This window comes from Lagenorhynchus albirostris, chromosome 7 (assembly GCF_949774975.1).
Source record: "Lagenorhynchus albirostris chromosome 7, mLagAlb1.1, whole genome shotgun sequence".
Lineage (NCBI taxonomy): Eukaryota > Metazoa > Chordata > Mammalia > Artiodactyla > Delphinidae > Lagenorhynchus > Lagenorhynchus albirostris.
In genome coordinates this window covers 36,768,425-36,774,614 of record NC_083101.1, presented here as the reverse complement: position 1 = coordinate 36,774,614, position 6,190 = coordinate 36,768,425, and the positions used below count along the sequence as shown (strand labels likewise).

At 52.8% G+C, this 6,190-nt stretch overlaps 1 pseudogene; it reads right to left on the bottom strand.

Annotated features, from left to right (window-relative positions):
• Positions 1 to 1,756: 1,756 nt before the first annotated feature.
• Positions 1,757 to 2,735, bottom strand: LOC132523530 (olfactory receptor 13C7-like; annotated as a pseudogene).
• Positions 2,736 to 6,190: the final 3,455 nt, after the last annotated feature.

Sequence of the window (6,190 nt, the reverse complement as noted above, 5' to 3'; positions counted from 1 at the left end):
AGAGGGCCAGCAAGAAGACCGTGACAGGCAGAGCAGCTGAACCAGGTCTGGAACCTTGGCCTCCTGGGTCCCAAAGCAGGGGTCCTTTGTTGTCTCCTGACTTGTTCAAGTGACTTCCTGGAATACATGGCCGTGGCCACCAGATACTGCTGCTCCCTGCTCATGTCTGTCCACACATTTGGACTAAACCCCGGACTGTCCACAACTGCCTGGGGCACACCCAGCAGCACAGGATCCAATCCCCAGATGTGACATTGTGAGGGCTTCTGAGGGACAGTTCAGTTCAGTAACCCTCTATCGGGAAAGCTCTGTGGGAGCTGCAGAGACAAGCCATACCTGGTTGAATCCCGCCATCAAGGAGCCCACGTGGTGGTGAAATACCATGGATGCAAAGCAGAATGGGATGGATACCGAGTGAAAGATACCAACAAAGTGCTGTGGGACGTAAAGGAAAGAGAGACTATTCAAAGTGCACCAGGAAAGGCTGTGTGAGAGAGCTGGTGTCTAAGGTGGCTTGGAAAAATAGTCCCAGGTCTCGCCAGAGATCAGCATGAGCGAGACACCAAGGTGCAGGCAGTACAGACACTGTAGCGAGGGGGTCACCGTGTGAAGGGGGTTAGTGGAACATCGGGCTGGAGAAGTGGGGGGCTGGGTTCTGGAGGGCTTGAACTCAACTGAAGAGTTAGGGCTTCATTCTGTGGTTAAGGGGAGCCATCGTAGGCTCTTGAGTGAGGCATCAGCCAGGGTCTGGCCAAAGTAGGACAAGCGTGAGTGATATAAGGGGTCTGTTATAGAGAACAGAGCTGTCGATTGTGGGAGCAGTTGGAGAAGCCTGTGCAAAGCTGGGCCTCTGCACCTGGTGTCGGGCCTGAAGCTGCTCTCGGGGGGCGTGAAGGGGGAGGTGAGGACAGACCGGAGCCCGTGTCTGGGCCTCGCTGCCTTCAGGCTCAGTGACACTGGTGACCTGCAGGAGGAGCTGGCACTCTCTGGCGTGGCGCTACACTTGGCACGGGCCTCCGAGCAGCTGCAGGCGGCGTGGCAGGAGCTGGAGCAGCTGTGCTGACAGCAAGGTGAGCCCCAGGCCGGTGACAGCAAGTGAGGGCTCCCACCACGACCGTGCTGCTTCGCCTTCGCCTCCCATCTCATGCGGATTTCTCTCGTGGTCCACCCGATCCCAGAACCTTACAGGGAAGGAAACTCGGGGAGGCCCGGTTCCACCCTAGTTAGCTCGACCCAGTCCAAAGCCACCACAAGAGAGCTAACCAGCACTCTCCGGGGATGATGAACCTGGCAGCAGCCGGTGAAGGACAGTTGGTCCAAGAAAAGGAAGCTCTAGAAATCTCCAGTAGCCCCTGGGTTGACTGTAGGGTGGGTGGTTGTCACTAGGCTCTTCACAAATTCTTCAGTCCTCCCCCTCCTTCCAGATGCGTGGTAGGTGGGTGTTCCCTCCCCCTCGGTGTCAGCCCTGGTGTGCGCCTTGCCTTGGCCAGTGAGGTGGAAGTGGAAGTAACAGGTCACTTCTGAGCGGAAGCTTTAAGAATCAGCGCAGGCTTTGTCATTTTCTCTTTGCCTTTTGCCACTTGGACCAGCAATGTGCCAGATGGTGGCTGCTTTATCATCCTGAGTCCCAGAGGGATGAAGGCGATGGTGCAGAGCACATCCCCCAGCCAACCTCTGATGGACCTGCAGCGTAAGTGAGAAAAAACCTTTGTGGTTTTAAGCCACTGAAATTTTGAAATCATGACCGGAGTGTACCCTAGCCTGTCCTGCCTGATAGAGAGCAACAGGAAAAACGGGACATTTCCCTGGAGAGCAGGTCTCCCCTCAGCAGAGCTATGGCGGCAGCTTTCACCTCTGTATTCCTCAGGCTGTAGATGATGGGGTTCAGCGAGGGTGTCACAACCCCATAGAACAATGCGATAATCTTAGCCAAGTTGGGGTCCTTGGCCTTGGGCTTGAAGTACATGAAGGAGGTGGTCCCATAGAAAACCACCACCACTGTGAGGTGGGCAGAGCAGGTAGAGAAGGCTTTCTTCCAGCCGGCAGCAGAGGGCACCCTTAGGATGGCAGCAAGGATGAAAACAGGACAGGCAGATGAGCCGCAACGGGGCCAGCGTCACGACAGTAGTGGCCACCATTGTTAGCAGCGCGTTTAGAGAGATGTCCCCACAGGCTAGTTTCAGCACTGCCAAGATCTCACAGAAGTGGTTGATGACGTTGTGGCCACAGAAGGGGAGGCTCCAGGTGAGAGTGGATTGCAGCAGGGAGTTGGCAAAGCCTGTCCCCCAGCTCAGTGCCGCCATCCACACGCACGTCTGCCTGCTCACGAGCTCTGAGTACTGAAGCGGCTGGCAGATGGCCACGTGACGGTCACACGCCATCACGGCCAGGATCGGGCACTCCGTGGAGCCCAGTGCCAGGGTCCGGAACATCTGCAGGGTGCAGCCAGGGACGGAGATGGTGCTTTGGGTTTCCAGGGAATTGACCAGCATGAGAGGCACAAAGGAGGATGTGCCACAGATATCCATGAGGGAGAGGTTGCTGAGGAAGAAGTACACGGGGCTTTGCAGGCGGGGGTCCAGCATGTTCAGCCCGATGAGGAGGGCGTTCCCCAGCACTATCACAGAGTAGATGCCCAGGCAGAGTACAAACAGCACCATCTCTAGATTGTGGTGCTCGTGTAGCCCCAGCAGGACATACTCTGTCACGGCCGTCTGGTTGGCCCCATCCATCTCATTCTCCCTCCTTTCCCATCTGGACCACACGGGTGTTGGAAAAAGCACCAGCTGGCCTGGGAGCCAAGCAACCTGGATGTATGACCTGGAGCGGGTCAGCCCTGCCTCTGGAATTTAGTCTCACCATCTGTATAATAAGAGAGTGGACTTCAGGTCTGCAAGCCGGCCCTCTCAGCTCTGCAGTTCTGGTGTAACTTAGGGGAGGCAGGACCCATTCTAATCCCCTAGGCTCATCTGTCTTCCCCCCAGGGTGGGCTCAGGGGAGATGATAGAGTAGGGTTCATGTTTCAGGTGCTCCTTTGGAATCTAAAGCGTTCTTGCCTGTTAAGAGGAAGCATCATTTCTAGGTTATGACTTCATATGGCTGAATTATGCCCATAGTGTTTCAGATTCATTCACTCACTGAATATTTGTTGAATGCCTCCTCTGTGCTAGGTATTATTTAGGTGCTGGGGCTATAGTTGTATGAAAAATAAGTGGATAAAAAGATGCCGCACCTGTCACAAGTGCTGCCCCTCTTTCTTAAGAGATGAGCTCGGGGAGGGAGGTGGGTGATGAGTGATGCTCACTTAGCGTTCCTTTGGGCACAAAGATTGAACATTTCCACTCCATAGGATGTGTAAGCCTTATTCTGGCCATTCCTCCTTAAGGAATCACAGACCATCCATTGATTTTTAAAAGAACGTACAAGAACATACATATCCCAATAGAGCCACTGGTCACAGCATTTAACCCTGGTCCTGAAAACCAAGTGACTCTCTTCTTGGCCTCCATATTGCTTTTTAGGATGAATAATATCAGCAGTAATCTCACACAAAGAGGGAAACCAGGTCTCATGTGGTAGAGGCGTCATCAGTCATTGACTAGCTTTATACAGGGAGGGTGGGAAAGGTTGCGGTCTTCGCCCAGGTAGCTTCCGTTGCTCTTCTGAGCTGGTCTCAGCCTCTTTGGGAAATGCCAGTGTCACGAGGGAGTGAAGTGTCAAGTGTTAGATGGGAAAGCTGTCTTGTAGCCCCAGTGATCCCTGGTGTAAGGGAGAAATAGGAGCTGAGGGTGAACTTTAACATTTCAGAAGATATATAACTACCCCTTCCCTCACTCCCTTCACGCCTAGCTTTACTGTGAGGCCTATGTCCTGTGACAGCATTGGAACCCTGTCCGTCCTCCAGGACTGGATCTTCCCCCTCATTCCTCCTGCCTAGTTGCATCTATCATTTGTAGGGGCCAATGGGCTCACCCTCTCCTGAATAAACCATGTATTTTCCCAGCACTACATCTTGGCCCAGAAGTTCCCTTTTATAGGCAGTCCTCCCTCTCTTCCCCAGTGGGGGCATTCCTGCTCCTTCAGAGTCCAGCTCATCTCTCCTCCTCTCCCTCCTGCACCCTGCAGAGTCACCTGCCCGCTTCTTGTGCTCCCACAGCCCCTGACCATCCTCTGTGCTCTCGTGTTGTGCACCTGTCTCCTCTACCACCCTCGAGAGCGGGACTGTCTCCTTCCTCTCGGCACCTTGTACAGCGAGTGCTGCCAAGGACAGTCACTCAACAGATATTCAGCGCAGGATTCTGAAAACCCAGCGTTGCATCCCAGCTCCAGCTCTAACTAGCTGTGTGATGTTGACCAAGTCGCTTGGCCTTTGAGACTCAGTTGCCTTCTGAAAAACGGGAATTTTGTGTAGCCAGATGAGACACACAGAAAAGTGCTGGTGAGCCACCCAGCAGCAAGACTCCAGATCAAAGACTGTGTCCTCAGCCGCAGGCACCTGCTGGATCTGTGCTCATCACCTCCCCGCACAAGAGCTCCAGCATCTGTCATGGCCCCTCTCTCCCCAGAGCCTGTGCTGGTTTTCCCTCCTCCAGCCTAAATCAAGGCGATTGTTAGGGGCGTTTCTGGAACATACAGGGGTAGTTGATAAATCTGGGTCAGCCAATGACCGTAAATCTTATCCATGTAAACATTTAAAGGTAGCGATTTTTTTGCTGAAGTTTGACAGGTAAAGCATTGCCTGATTGTGATGGTTCATTCGTTCCCTCATTCATCAAATTGTTATTGAGCACCTGCTATGTGCTGGGTGCTGGGAATACAGCAGAGGCAGATGCAGCTTCTGGCCTAACAGTTTACACTCATTTCCTTGCTCTCTGGTGACCTTGGTCACATCCCTTCCTCTCTCAGCTTTAGAAACCTCTGAGATTCTCTCTGAGTCTGGGATGTAAAGTAAAACCTGAGGTCTGGAAAGAAGAAGTTAAAAGGAAGCATCTTTCCTGGGTTGTGACTTCAAGTGGCTGGATTAAGCCCAAAGCTTAATTTCAGATTCAATTATAAGGCCTTGGTCTTTTTTGGGTGTGTTGCCCAAAAAAGACCTTTTAACCTCAAATTTTGACACTGGACATAGGTGTGGAGGGTGTTTTCAGGCAGGTAAAAGGTGGGAAATAGCCTGACTCTGCATTTCTCTTCCCCACCCTTGTCTCCAACAAAAAAATCAAGTGGGAATGGCACAGGCAATTGAGGGCTTTTGTCATCAGGCTCTGGTCTGCCCTCCTGCCTCAACTCCTGTACCTTCATCCACCCCTGCTCAGCCTCAGACCACTCCCCATTGATGGACAAATCCCACACACTCCTGTCTCGTCTCTCTTCTCATACTTTCCTCAGCCGGAGCGGCCTTTCTCTTCCACTCATCCTCCAAGGCTCAGCTCACACACACCTCCTCCGCGGGGCCCGCCTTCCCAGTCCACAGAACTGACCATCCCGAAAACATGACGCTCACACAGCCACTAGCAGTTAGTGTGTCATTCTCTCTCACACAATAGACTGTGAGCTGTGGAAATCAAAGGGCTGTGTCCAGTTCATCCCTAGCACCCTGCAGTGCCCGCACGCAGGAGGTACCATTTGAGATCCAGTGCTTTTCTTCTGCCAAAATCCTGATCCCAGATTTCTTACCTTGAGATCACCCTCTCTCGCCTTCCTCCAGAGCACACACCAGCAGAACAACGATGTAGCCATGTGATTGCTGGGAGGAGAGCTTTAGTGGGGCCAGTCTCCTCCCTGCAGGGATAGCTGCTGTCTCTGGAGAGCTAAATCAGGAGAGTGATAGGGGTTCCTTACAGTTTAAGAGTCTGATCATAACACATTCATGGAAGTTAGGAACAGCCCACTAGGCCATGGGCTTATGACCTCAAAGAAATAAGGCTGTGTCTAGAAAATACCATGCTGCCAGGTTACCAACAGCTTTGACTGCAGCGTGGGCCCAGGCTGGGACATGAGGGAGCAGCTGCAGTTCCCTTGCTCCATCAGTTAAGATGAGCTGGGTTTTGCTGCAATAACATACAACCTCATAATTTTAGTGGCTTACCACGACAGAGGTTTAGTTCTCATGCTACATGTTCATTGCAGGTTTTCAGGGGGCTCTGTTCCAGGTCATCATCCTCAGAGACCCTGGCTCCACCACCTGGGACATCAC